This window comes from Mauremys reevesii, linkage group 12 (genome assembly GCF_016161935.1).
Source record: "Mauremys reevesii isolate NIE-2019 linkage group 12, ASM1616193v1, whole genome shotgun sequence".
Classification (NCBI taxonomy): Eukaryota; Metazoa; Chordata; order Testudines; family Geoemydidae; genus Mauremys; species Mauremys reevesii.
The window spans coordinates 46011193-46025561 of NC_052634.1; the positions used below are offsets into that span (position 1 = coordinate 46011193).

Below are 14369 nucleotides of genomic sequence, written 5' to 3' on the forward strand. Positions count from 1 at the left end.
GGGCAAGGCCTGGCGTTGTTGGCAGAAGGGGAAAGCATCAGAGGGTTCTATGGCAACCAGGGGGATTGGTGGGAGTCGGTGAGGGAGGAGTTGGCGGCTTTGTTCTGGCAGTCGTGCAAACACCACATTAAAGAAACCAACAGTGCCAAGTCCTGCAGTGTCGCCTGTGGGATTTCCACAAGAGCATCCAGGCTGGGGAACCAGTCAGCGTGTGACTGTACGACCGGATCAAGCGACAGCTGCCCGAGTTCCAGGAGATGAGGCTGCAGTTGGCTGATATGAGCGGAAGCACCGAGTGAAGGGAGGGGCGGCCTCCCCTGACATTTTTGGGGCCTGCAGGGAATGGAGACAAAGCAGGGGGATGCAGGGACTCAGGGCAGGACCCGTGGATCCGGTAGTGCAGGCCCACAGTCACTGGAGGAGGAGAGAGAGACCCACGAGAGGAAGCCGCTGGTGGGAAGCAATAAGTGCAGAGAGCAAACCAGCCAGCTGAGAGTCACAGGGGTCTAGAAAACAGAACAGCAGCAGGTCCCATGGTGTAATGGGCAGCACTCAGGACTTTGAGTTCTGGTATCTGAGTTCAAATCTCAGTGGGACCTGTGGCAGGTAGGGTGGTTTGCTGCAAAGCCTTGGAGCTCAATGTGCTTTGTTACTCTCTCCCTGGCTGAATTAGGGTTATTTTCTTTTCTCCTCCTCCTGGGTCACTGGTGCCCATTGGAGATGGGTCTCTGGTCCAGCTGGGCGCCATAGGTTGGGGTCCTAGAACTTAACCGTCTGGCTAGAGATTCCTGCGGGTTGACCTGATGTTGGGTTTCTTGCTGCTTCACCTGATGTCCACAACTTTGGTCCCTGTAGCTGCAGCTCTTCCTCTTGCCCACATGGCATTTAAAGGAAGCAGGGCCGGGGCCAGGCTTCCCAGGCTGGAGCCCAGCACCTCTCCTCCTCTGGGCACCTGGAGCAGAGGCGGCAGGTGCTGACAGCTCCAAGGGAAGGCTTAAAAGCCACAGAGCAACCAAGGGCAGGGCCAGAGGAGGGCAGGACCATGCCTATGTGCGGCCTTCAGACAGGCACAAAAACACCCAGCCAGCCTGCTCCCTGCCAGGCCAAACAACCACTGAAGGCTACCCGCAGAGGAGCATGCGGGGCGGCTGCTGATGCTCTGTGGCCAACATCAGAAGATGGTAGGAAAGCAGGGCCAGTCCCCCCTGGTGGCGCCTCTTACTGTTCCCACTCAAGGTGCTCACTTTGGCAGTGGGGCAGGAGATTTTACCCCAAGAGGCTTTTCCCCAGCTGGCGAGAAGCAGAGAAACACCCAGGCTCCATGTAGCAACCCCCCTCCAGCACAGGGACAGGCGCACACTTGGAAGAAGGAAACTGCTCCACACTCTAGCCTGGGCAGCCGCCCAGTTTCTTTGGCAAGTCAGGAAGGGCAAAGGTGAGACTGGAAGCACCTGGGGCTCATGCCCCAGCCTTTGTGACGCCCACCCCCCAACTCCTTCCCGGGGCTCTAGCTGAAGCCAGAGCATTGGCCGGAGCGGCCAAGAAGAGGTTCCAGCCCTGAAGGGAGCAGGACGTTCAGCTCAAAGGTAAAATTGCACAAGCACAACCACGAAGGGACTCGAACCCTCAATCGCCTGATCCGAAGTCAGACGCCTTATCCATTAGGCCACGTGGTCACACAGTAAAAAGCCCTCCTGGCACTTCTTTGGAAAAGGCGACACTGACGCATCCGACGAAGGGGGGATTCACCCACGAAAACTCATGCTCCAATACGTCTGTTAGTCTATAAGATGCCACACGACTCTTTGCTGCTTTTGCAGACACTGTGTTTCTCAGGTCAGCTACTGAGGGGGGCCGAGACTCTCTGGGCACAAGAAGTCGAGTTCCCAGTGACACATGAGACTTAATTCTCTGGAGCCAGGTGCAGGGCTTTGGCAGGGAGGCTCAGGCATGGGGGATTGGGGTGCAGCGGATGGACCGGCTGTCTAGGTGAGGAGATTTAGTCTCACTGAGGAGGAGGTGGAGGAGGAATCCTGCTGACAGGCAGTGGCCAGGGCCGGTGCAACCACTAGGCGAACTAGTCGGCCGCCCAGGGTGCCCAGTGGTTGGGGGGCACCGAGAAGCGCACTCAGGGGAGGCGGGGGAGTGGAGGTGAGCTGGGGCAGGGGCTGGGGAGGTGCAGGGGAGGGCTGCCCACAGCAAGTAACGGGGTGGGGGTGTGCAGGGGCACCGCTCCCTGTCCCCGCTCACCTCTGCTCCGTTTTCTCCCCTGAGCACGCCGCCCCCGCTCTAATTCTCCTCCCCTCCCAGGCTTGCTGCACTAAACAGCTGATTGGCACCACAAGCCTGGGAGGCGGGAGAAGTGGAGCGGCGCCGGCGTGCTCAGGGGAGAAGGCGGAGCGGAGGTGAGCTGGGGTGGGGAGCTGCTGCGGGGCTGCCCGGCTCTTCCTCATGGCCCCACCCCTGCTCTGCCCCAGCCCCCACCCCTCCACCCCTGCACTCACTGCCTGGTAAGTGGAGTGACACAGCCCCAGCCTGGTCCACTCCCCTGGCTCCCAGTCACGCCGCTGGCGAGTGCTGTGGGGCGGTTCCCCCTCCCCCAAGCTTGGGAGCCAGGGGAGCAGAGCAGGCTGGGGACCCAGGCCTGCGTGGGGGGAAGCAGAAGGGGGCTGGCCCCAGGCCAACGGGGGACCTGGGGCGCTGGCTACTTCCTGCGGGAAGTGGAGTGACCCGGCCCCAGCCTGCTCTGCTCCCCTGGCTCCCAGGCTTGTGTTGGTGTTGGCTGGATTTGTGCGGGTGTTTGTGTATATTAGCAATTGTGTGTGTGTGGCTGGATTCATGCATGTGTTTGTGTATGTTTGCAATTGTGTGTGTGTGTGTGTGTGTGTGTGTGTGTGTGTGTATGCTGTGGTGCCCTCTGCTGGCGCAACAACTGTTTCTCTGTATGTCACAGCCCCCATACCGTCGACCCCGGTGGTGATTTTCCCATGTTACAAGGGCTGGCTGGCCTGACCCTTCTCCCCTCTGCACAGTGTGGCAGGGGCTGCAGCTCACCCCCTGTGGGGCAGGAGGGCCAAGGTGCGGGGTGCTGGGCTCCAATGCACCTGGAGAGCAGCTCAGGTGAGGTGGGACAGGGCATGTGGTGTCCGTTCTGCATTGCCTGGTGCTGGGCCATTGCACAATCCCCAGCCACGCCGCACAGCGCACCCCGAGAGGGGGCAGAGGGCCAAGCAGATGATCCAGCACGAGGGGATCATTCTCATTGGTAGCTGTCCAGTGGCAGTGAGTTCCACAGGCCTTGGCACATGCTGTGTGGGGCAGGAGGTCCTTGTATTTGGAGCAGTGGGAGTGAACTGTGTGCGGTTGTGTCTCTGAGCACGATTGTGAATATTATGGTGTGTGTGTGGTGGGGGTGATTGTGAGTGTGGCTGGGGGAGTGATTGTTTCTCTCTTTGGGGGTTGGGCTAGCATGTCCCTCTGGGTGTGTTGTGTGTGAGTGTTCTTGGGATTGTGTGAGTCCCTTTGTGCATCAGAGTGTGTGTGTGTGTGCGTGCGTGCGTGCGTGCGTGTGAGACTTGCTGCAGAATACAAAATCCTGCAAAGCCATTTCCTACTGGTTAGCCCAGCAACACACTGATACAAACAGTGTCACAGATGCACGCGCACACACACACACTCACACACACACACACAGAGCAGGGCTCAGCCCCGCCAACATTGGGCAGCAGGGACACACACGTCTCCTCTGAGCCAGCTTGGACAATTTCCCATCACGACCCGGCACAGTGCTGGTGCCCCCACACGGCGGTGGACAGCGACTGGGCGGGGGGGCAGATGTGCTGGATCTGTAAAAGCAGCAGAGAGTCCTGTGGCTCCTTATAGACTAACAGACGTATTGGAGCATGAGCTTTCGTGGGTGAATCCCCACTTTTCGTTGGATGGATTCAGAAGGAAGCACTTTGGGAAAATCAGTCACGGCCCTTAGCAGAGCTGAGACACAGACCCAGTGACCCCTGCACCACCCTGGGAGAGGAGTGGGGTCGAGTGGTCAGAGCAGGGAGGGGGCTGGGCACCAGGACCCCTGGGTTCTATCCTTGGCTCTGGGAGTGGAGGGGGTCTAGAGCAGGGGGACTGGGAGCCAGGACTCCTGGGTTCCATAGGGGAGACTGTTTTATTCTGGGCTCCCCTCCCTAGAGATCCCAGCCCAGCCCCCTAGAGGAGACTGAGCACAAGTGGGTGGAGTTGTTCTCCCACTTTGGACTTATGATTCAAACTCCTCCCCCAAGAACTGTGACATCATGAAATCTGCCCCCCTCCCCCCAACACAGAGAAAACTGGTGGGATTCTGTCCACACGCAGAGAATTCTCTCCGCCGGGCTCCTTCTGTTCCTCTCGCTGCTCTCCGTCCTGCCGCCAGACACTGCTCATCTGCATAACCCCGCCCATGGACACGTGACACCTGCTGTCCTGCTGGTTTCAAGTGAGTGAGTTGCCCTCTGGGAGTGAGCAGGTCAACAGCCCGTCACAGCCCCAGCCAGGGCCCGCTCCAGGCACCAGCTCAGCAAGCAGGTGCTTGAGGCGGCCAAGGGGAAGGGGCGGCATGTCGGGGCCTTGGCAGCGGGCCCCTCGGTCCCTCTCGGAGGGAAGGACCTGCCATCGAATTGCTGCCGAAGAAGAAGGTGGCGTGGTGGAACTGCCACCGATTGTGATCACAGATTTTTTTTTTCCTGCCGCTTGGGGCAGCAAAAATCCTGGAGCCGGCCCTGGCCCCAGCACATCACAGCCTGGGGCAGGGAGATATTGAGGGAGGGGATGAGGGGACGGGGGGAGATGGGGGGAGAGATCCAGCCCCATAGACCCCTAGAGGCAGCGGGATATGGGGGGGGCAGGAGAGGGGATGGCAGAGGAGAGACCCATCTCCATAGACCCCCAGAGGCAGGAAATGAGGGGAGGGAGGGAGGGATCCAGCCCTATAGGCCTGTAGGGGCAGGGAGATATTGGGGGCAGGAGGGGAGAAGGGGGGTTGGCAGAGACCCAGCCCGGGGTGCAGGGGAAATGGGCTGGTTTGGAGGGAACTGGGGAGGAGAAGAGACACAGGGCAGGACACATGTTGGGACAGGGAAACAGACTCACTCCGAATACATGTGGAGCAGGGCAGGGCGGAGGCAGATCATGCTGGTCCCAGGGTAATTTTGGGGGGTTCTGATTCCCCACTCAGCCGGGGGGGGGCTCCCCTCTGGGCTGAGGAGCCCTGGGGTGGGGCGGGTGCAGGGGCTGTATGTGTGTGTCAGGCTGGGGGAGCTGCCTGGGCAGAGGGGCTGGAACTGGGGGGGCTGCAGCAGCCCCTGGCTTGACGTGGTTTCCATCACACCCAGGGGTTACAGTTGGTTGGGTGGCTCAGCCCCCCCCACTATACAGATTGTTCTGGCACCACTGGCCTAGGGTCACCGGCTAGTGCTCAGGGCCTGCCTGGCTCTCCTAGAGCAGGGCGAGCGCCCAGCTCTCCTGGGGCAGGGCTGGCGAGAGCTCTGGACAGATACTAACAGCGCCGGGGAGCCTGGACGAATATTAGTTGGACAGAGGAGCCTGGAGCAGTTTATCAGAGAGCAGAAATGAATCCCGAACACAGCGCTGGAGCTGCAGTGCTCGGGGTGTGGGCCTGGGTCTCCTGCACAGTCTCCCCTCGTGGCATAACAAGTTCCCTGCAGAGAAGCAGAGGTGCAGGACCGAGGGCTGCGGCGGGGGCTGCAGCACCCCCATGTCTCACTGTGCAAAGCTCCAGGTGCTGTGGGAACAAAGCCAGCATTATTGTGTGATTCCAGAGAACCCGGGAGCTGTGCTGCCCCTGTGCAGTGTGAGCGGGAATTGCACGTTTTCACACTGCTTGTGAACACCAGGGCCCGTGCAACCATTTAGGCAAACTAGGCGGCCACCTAGGGCGCCTAGTGGTTGGAGGCGTCTAAAAGCCCCCTCAGGCGAGGAGGTGGAGCGGAGGTGAGCTGGGTGGGGGGCGCGCGGGGAGGGCTGTCCGCAGTGTTGGTGCCACTAGGCCTGAGTAAACCAAAGTTGTGACTTTGGGCCTATGTGACCCAAAGTATCTTTATGTAAAGTGCTTTTGTTAGCCTTACTAAACTTTTGTAACCTTTTGTGTTATGTGCTAATTACTGGCAGTGGCAAGGTTGCTTGATACTAGATGTAGCCAATACCTAAATAAGATAGGCGGAAAGCAGGTGCTGTAATTAAAGTTATATGCATGAGAATGTAGCCCCCACGGTGGGAAAGTACAGATAACTGATCACAGAAGAGTTGCTAACGAGCTAAGGTGGTTTTTTGCCAAGTATGACTTAACTGCTTCATGTGATTGCTATTGCAAAGTGTATTTGCTGCATGGGAATGAAAGGTGGGGGGAGAGGAGGAGTGTGGGGGTAATGGGAATGCTTAGCTGAAGTTCTGTATAAAGAGAGGAAAACCGCTTGTATCGGGGTGCAGGATTTGAGAATGCTTTTCTCCCTGGCACCTTTCTTTGGGCTTAAATAAACCTGGTTTTGCTTCTCCACCCTGGTGTGATAATTAGTGCGACGCACACCGGGCAACGAACCCTGCTGTTGCTCCGCCTTGGGCTCTTTGAGCCGGCAACAGCAGTAACGGGGGATTGGGGGCACACAGGGAAACAGCTCCCCACCCCAGCTCACCTCCGCTCTGCCTCCTCCGCCGAGCACACAGCCCAGCTCTAATTCTCCTCCAGTCGGCGTCGCAAGCCTGGGTGGGGAGGAGAATTAGAGCGATGCCGGGGTGCTCAGTGGAGGGGGTGGAGCCGAGGTGAGCTGGGGCGGGCTCCCCAGGCAGGCTTAGCTTCCGCAGGCAGGGGCAGCAGGTTATATCTGTGTGCGGTGCCCGGGCTCCAGGAATATTCAGGGCTGGGGGCCCTGCTCCAGCAATATTTGGAGCTGGGTCTCTCCCCCGGCCCTGAGCCTCCCCAATGCCCCAAACCCTCATCCCCAGCCAGAGCCCTCATCCCCTGCACCCTAATCCTCTGCCCCAGCCCTGAGCCCCTGCACAGCATGAACCCCTCATCCCCCGCACCTAATCCTCTGCCCCAGCCAGAGCCCCCGCAGCATGAGTCCCTCATCCCCTGCACCCTAATCCTCAGACCCAGCCCTGAGCCCCTGCAGCATGAACCCCTCATCCCCGCACCCTAATCCTCAGCCCCAGCCAGAGCCCCCGCAGCATGAACCCCTCATCCCCCTGCACCCTAATCCTCAACCCCAGCCAGAGCCCTCAGCCCCCTGCACCCTAATCCTCAGACCCAGCCAGAGCCCTCACCCCTGCACCCTAATCCTCTGCCCCAGCCCTGAGCCCCCCCGCAGCATGAACCCCTCATCCCCCTGCACCCTAATCCTCCTCCCCAACCCTGAGCCTCCCCCTCAGGATGAAGCCCCATCCCCAGCCAGAGCCCTCATCCCCGCACCTAATCCTCTGCCCCAGCCCTGAGTCCCCTCCTGCATCATGAATCCCTCATCCTCAGCCCCACAGCCCTCACCCCTGTATTCCCTCCTATCCCCAAACTCCCTCCCCACAAGGTGCACCCCTCCCCCTTCCCACATACCCCTTCCCAACCCCAAACTCCATCCCAAAGCCTGCACCCTTCACCCCCTCCTGCACACCCACGCCTGCCCCAGCCCAGAGCCTGCACCCAGCACCCAAACTCCATCCCAAAGCCTGCGCCCCTCCTGCACCCTAATCCCCAGCCCAGGATCTGCACCCCAGACCTCCCCCTCCCGAGCCCCCTCCCAGAGCATTAGGCAGGTGGGAGCAGAGTTGGGGGGGGGCAGAGTTGGGGGGCAGGTTCTGGGCACCACCAAAATTTCTACAAACTTGCCACCCATGTCCGCAGAAGGTCTCCCCAGGCAGGGTAAGCTGCCGTGGCAGGGGGTGGGGTGGGGAGGAAGTCTCCCCAGGCAGGGTTAGCTGCCCGGGGGGGATCGGGGGAGTAGTTGCTGCAGGGGCTCCCGGTGGGGGCTGAGTTAGCTGCGGGGGGTGGGGGAACAGACAGACGCGGTTAGCTGGGTGGGAGGGTGCAAGGTGGAAGTTTCACCTAGGGCCCAAAACTTCCTTGCACCCGCCCTAGGGCTTTCCGCACCCCTGACAGGCTGATTAGACACCTGCAGCCAATCAAGGCAGGCTACTCAGGGCACCTGGGTTTAAAAAGGAGTCTGTCATGAATAGTTAATAAAGGGTTAAAGCATAGTACCTGGTGGGCACCTGACCTGAGGACCAATCAGGGAAGAGATTTTGAAACTCCTAGGAGGGAACTTTTTCTCTCTGTTTGGGGGGGTCTTTGTCTTTGGCCGTTTGGAGTTCAAGAGACCAGACGAGTTAATCAAGTCCCTACAAGTTCCACCTTTCTGAACTAATTTCTTCTAGTCAAGATAGTGAGTATTAGAAAGATACTTTGTGCCCTTATCTAATAATCCTATGTTTGCAATTCTGTGTGTTTGTTATTGATTATTCTTAATTCTGCTTGTACTGGTTGTACTGAGAAAGAGAGAGGATTCTCTCCAGAACTTAGCAAGGTTATACCCTATGAGTGCCCAGCTTGGATTCATAGAGATTCTGTATTTTCTTTTGTTCTCTTAATAAATTCTTTCCTTTTCTTTGGACTTGGTTAATTCCTTCCCTTGGGGAAATTCAGGGGAAGGGGAGGGGGAAGTGGGCTGCTTCCCTGTGTGTAGAGATTCAAGGCGTTTGAATCCAGGCTTCTCTGTCTCCGGAGCAGGCTGGAGAGAGGGAAGAGGGGGAAGGTTCCTCCTCTGTGAATTGATCTGTGTTCCCAAGGGGGGAAACAGGGGTGTCCCGGCCCACGGAATTGACCGGGTGGTGGCAGCCGAAGGGGAGACCTACCCTAGGATTTTGGGGTGGGGGGAAGACATGCTGGTCCTCACTTTGAAACCGCCCAGTTTCAAGTGAGGATTCAGACCAGGACAGAGTCACTTCAGTTTGTGGTGTGCGTGTGAGGGGCTGGGAGCAAGAGGTGCAAGGAGCTGACAGTGACAGGGTGTAGCTGCTGGAGGACTGAGAAGTACAAGCATTATCAGACACCAGGAGGAAGGTCCTGTGGTGAGGATAAAGAAGGTGTTTGGAGGAGGCCAGGGGGAAGTAGCCCAGGGAGTTGTAGCTGTCATGCAGCTGTTACAGGAGGCATTATAGACAGCTGCAATCCACAGGGCCCTTGGCTGGAACCCGGAGTAGAGGGCGGGCCCGAGTTCCCCCAAACCTCCCAACTCCTGATCAGACCCAGGAGGAGTTGACCCAGACTGTGGGTTCCACCAGAGGGGAAGATCACTGTGGTGAGCAAATCTGCCAATAAGCGCAGGACCCACCAAGGTAGAGGAGGAACTTTGTCGCAGCCTCTAATTGCGGCATTTTTAAACGATCTGCATGCTGCTTGCGGGCTCCTAACACTTGCCACAGCAGCTCCTTTTAACTTCCATCCAACCACCTGTACTTATGCCGATAGGTCGACTTTAGGTCTTTAACTTTGATTGGTAGCTGAGAAGATGGTAAATTGGACAGAAACCTCTTCATTTCCTTGTTATTTCCTGACTTCTTTATTCATCGCTTTTTCCTTATTTCCCTGCAGATTGACTAGATCTGGGTGCTAGCAGGGGGCCCTGACGGGCTCCTTATTTTCTGATTTCTTTTGGAAGCATTGAACTTGCCAGGGCACAGTCAGATTCTGGATGTTCATGGAAATGTAACACCTCAGGTTCAGCTTTAGTTCTGTTTCTCAGCTCTTTTGGAAAATCGATCTTTAGTCTGTCATGTAGCATCCTTGCATTAGGAGATGGCTAATTAATAAGACCATAAACCTTGGCAATCAAATGGAACCTGAAGTCCACAGAAGAGCCCGAAAGGCCCTTGGGGAGTGCAGTGCAAGTTGAGGAAGACTTCCCTGCACAGCTTCTCTCTCAATTCTCGTTTTCCTGTATTGAGCGCAAAAGTCGGGAATCAGCTCAGGGTAGGGTTATACCATGTGTGTGCAGTGGTTAGACAAGGAACTGGACTGGTATGGAGCAAAACTATCTTATATGTGCCTGATGACTGTACGTTTGAGAAGGAGCAGAAAAGAGCATTGGGGCTGCGGTATAGCGCTTGCATAGGCTTTCTCTGGCCTGTTTTGCTGTAAGAGTTAACAGTGAGAGATTGTTAGTCACATGTCAGTGGGTGGGTTTATGCAAATTAGTCGTGTACAGGGAAACCAGCAAGAGGATGGAGGGTGAAAGACTTCTCTGTCTTTGAACAGAATTGTGTGTTAAGGGCTCTTGCTTTGAATTCTTCCAGTGGAGTCATTTCGGGGAAGTGATCATCACTTCGAGTTACCTAGTTATCAAGTGTCGTGAATGGTGTTTGGTGCGTGTCTGGGTGCTCCTCGTGCTGAAGTAGAAAGAAGTGGGGGAAGAGCAGCTGCCTAACGTCCGAGACTCATAGCATCGCTTCTTGGCCTTTTGGCTAAGATAAGTGTAGTGTCTGTTCTTATCAGTTTAATATCTGATAGGTCCTTTATTTGAGGACTGTATATTAAATTGATTTTTGAAACAAGGGGATGGAATAGGAGCTTGCTCTCACCACCCCATGCATTGACCTGGTATTGCACTATTTCCAGGACCAGTGCCTCTCCTTTTGGGGAGAATTGTGTGGTTAAAAAAGCAGAATAAGATTCACTCTAAAGATGCTGATTTGAGAAGATTTTTTTTTAAATTAGTTGGAAAATCAGGTCTCTTTAGCACTTAAGTTCTTCATAACAATGTATTGTTAAAATTCCTTGGGAGTGTTTTCTGAGTCTACAGCTGTAAGTTTCTTTGTCTTGCTGGAAAATTGTTTTAAAAGCTGAGATTCTTCTATCAGAGAGGTAGCCGTGTTAGTCTGGTTCTGTAGAAGCAGCAAAGAATCCAGTGGCACCTTATAGACTAACAGATGTTTTGCAGCATGAGCTTTCGTGGGTGAATACCCACTTCTTCGGATGCAAGCAGTGCAAGCAGTATTCACCCACGAAAGCTCATGCTGCAAAACATCTGTTAGTCTATAAGGTGCCACAGGATTCTTTGAGATTCTTCTGTTTGCTGTGAGTTTTTTCAACAACATGAGGGTTGAATGCTTTCCAGACTGAGGGTCTGTTTGGGAGATGGTTGGGGGGGGGACACAGATTGGCAATATTCAAGGTCACATGTATATCAATAACTGGATGAGTTACACAGACTTCTCCCCACCCAGCCTATGTTCCATGTATCTTGACTGAGCCTGTCGCCCACCATCCCAGAGCAGAAGCCTGTAGCCTGAGCCCCACCGCTCGTGGGGAGGAGTGGAACTCCCGCTGGTTGCCGGCTCCTGCAGTGTTTATGACTCCGGAAGGGGGTAGGGACCAGCCTCTGCAGGCAGTCAGGGGGATGAGCCGCTGCTTTGCTGCCCCTGAATCCCCCTCAATTACAGCCCGGGAGGCTGTGGCCACAATAAAAGCCCCTGGTGGCCACATTTGAGAAATGCTGGAGCCTCACAGTAAACAAATCCCAGCAGGTTTGTCACACCTATCCCCACCCTGGGATTTCCTGCCCTCTCCCACCCAGACCAACCTCCTGGAAGTTCCCACCCCTATGTATTTACTGCCCTTTCTCCCCACCAAGGGAACCCGCCAGCAACTCCTGATAATCCCTCCCTCAATTGGCTCCACTGCAGCCATTTCCCTTCCCCGGCCCCTGGGAGGACGGAATGAGCTGGAGCAAAACATGGATGTTGCGCTGCAGCCTGTTAGGGCAAAAAGGGCAACTGGGGACATGTCAGAACAGGAAATAATTTCCCAGCACAATTCCCCCCAGGCTCTTTCCCTGCACACGGATATTCCAGCTTGTCCTGCATGGGACAGAAAAATTCAAATGTAGGGCTGTCAATTAATCGCAGTTAACTTACACAATTAACTTTTAAAAATATCATGATTAATCTCAGTTTTAATCACACCGTTAAACAATAGAATATCAATTTAAATTTATTATATTTTTTGATTTTCTACATTTTCAATTAGATTGATTTCAATTACAACACAGAATACGAAGTGTACAGTGCTCACTATATATAGTTTTATTACAAATATTTACACTGTAAAATATAAAGTGCTGTAGTGCAATCTCTTTATCATTAAAGTGCAACTTGCATAGGTAGATTTTTTGTTGTTGCATAAGTGCACTCAAAAAGAAAACAATGTAAAACTTCAAGTCCAGTCAGTCCTACTTCTTGTTCAGCCAATTGCTGAGACAAACAGGTTTGTTTACATTTACTAGAATAATGCTGCCCGTGTCTTGTATACGTCACCTAAAAGTGAGAACAGGCTCTCTCGTGGCACTTTTGCAGCCAGCATTGCAAGGTATTAACATGCCAGATATGCTAACATCCATATGCCTTCATACTTCAACCACCATTCCAGAGGACATGCTTCCATGCTGAAAACGCTCGTTAAAAAAATAATGCATTAATTTGTGACTGAAGACCTTGATGAAGAACTGTATGTCTCCTACTCCATGGTTCTATCCGCATTCTGCCATATATTTCGTTTTATGGCAGTCTTGGGTGATGACCCAGCACATGTTCATTTTAAGAACACTTTTACTGCAAATTTGACAAAAAACACAAAGAAGGTATAATGTGAGATTTCTAGAGATAGCTACAGCGCTGAGCCAAGGTTTAAGAATCTGAAGAGCCTTCCAAAATCCAAGAGGGACGAGGTGTGAAACATGTTGTCAGAAGTCCTCAAAGAGCAACACTCTGATGCAGACACTACAGAACCTGAACCACTAGACAGGAAAATCAATCTTCGGTGGGTGGCATCTGACTCAGATGAGGAATATGAATGTACTTTGGATCATTATCGAGCAGTACCTGTCATCAGCATGGAAGCATGTCCCTGGCCTCTGATTGCTAGAAGCTGGGAGGGGAGAACAGGGGCTGGAGCTCTCCATGGCCGCCTGGTCTGCTCACTCCCTCTGCAGCCCGTAGCCAGAGCCAGCCTTAGGGGTGGGTGCCACCAGGGCATTGCCCAGGGGTACCATGCTCAAGGGCGGTGCTGTACGGTGGCAGAGAGGTGTGTGCTGCCGGTGTAAAGTCAGAAGCTGCTCCTGGCTGGCAGGGGAGTGCTGCTTGGGGTGGTGCCCAGATTTCTCCCTGCTCCCTCCCGGCATAGGAACATGGGGGGAGGGAGGGGAAGAGAAGGGGGAGAGAGCGGTGATGAGCGGCTACTGCTCCCCCCAATGTTCCTCTGTGCCCCCCTAGGGGGCTGTGAGGGGGGAGCAAGAGCGACATCAGGGCTCCCTGCCTCCAGGTCAGGTTCCCCGCCTGGGCTGCATAAGGAGGACAAGAGCAGCCGCCCAGGTAGGGAAGGTGACCTGGAGGCAGGAGCCCTGATGTCGCTCCTTGCTCCCCCCTCACAGCCCCCTAGCGATGTGCGGAGGAGCAGACATCAGGGGCGGCGGGGGGAGCGAGAAGCAATCAAGATACTCCGTGCATCCTGGTCTGTTGCCCCGTGTGGGCACTGGTGGTGGTGCTGGGGTTTGGGGACGTGGGGGCACAGTGATGGGATTTGGGGTGCGGGAGGAGGCTGGGGTTAGGGGTGCAGGGGTTAGGGGCACAGGGGTGCCAGAGGTCACAGGTTTAGGGTTTGGGGGGCACAGAGTTAGCGGTGTAGGGGGCACAGGGTTAGGGGTGAGGGACGTAAGGGTGCTGGAGGGGATGCAGGGTTAGGGGCACCAGAGGGTGGGGATGTAGGGGTTAGGGGTGCTGGAGGAGCACAGGGTTATGGGTGCAGAGGTTAGGGGTGCCAGAGGGGACACAGGGTTAGGGGTGGGGGGGAGGACGCAGGGTGAACAGTGCAGGGTTAGAAGCACAGGAAGGGGCACGGGCTCTCCTGTGGCCCAACCCCACAGGAGATTGACCCCATGTTTAAAGAACAAACCTCTATACTAAGGGCTGCAATATCCACTGGGGTGAGAAAAACGGCATTAGCTCCTTGCTGCCCAGCTGTGAGAGCTCTGACTGTGCGTCTATAAAGGGAACAGCGAATGGAAGCTAAGTGGCTCCGGGACGCGCTCTGTTAGAGTCCCACCGGGAACAGTGAGCAGAAGTTAAGTTGCCTCCTGTTCTATAACTGATGGGGGGGGGGGGCAGCAGGGATTAGGGGCATGGAGAACGGGGGTGCCTGACAGGTGTTGGGCTGCATGTTCCCTGCTGCAGCTCCGCAGACTGGAGCCTGCTCCTCCTGTGCAGGGCCAGCTCCAGCTTTTCTGCTGCCCGAAGCAGGAGGGGAAAAAAAAAAAAAAGGACAAGCTGTG

At 55.4% G+C, this 14369-nt stretch overlaps 2 non-coding genes across 2 annotated transcripts; one reads left to right on the plus strand and one right to left on the minus strand.

The window, feature by feature from the left end:
- Positions 1-1603: 1603 nt before the first annotated feature.
- Positions 1604-1676, minus strand: TRNAR-UCG. The gene has a single exon. It is a non-coding gene; the product is annotated as a tRNA-Arg (tRNA).
- An 8813-nt stretch (positions 1677-10489) lies between these two features.
- LOC120376323 lies at positions 10490-10679 on the plus strand. Its single transcript, XR_005587210.1, has one exon. It is a non-coding gene; the product is annotated as a U2 spliceosomal RNA (small nuclear RNA).
- The last annotated feature ends 3690 nt before the right edge of the window (positions 10680-14369 follow it).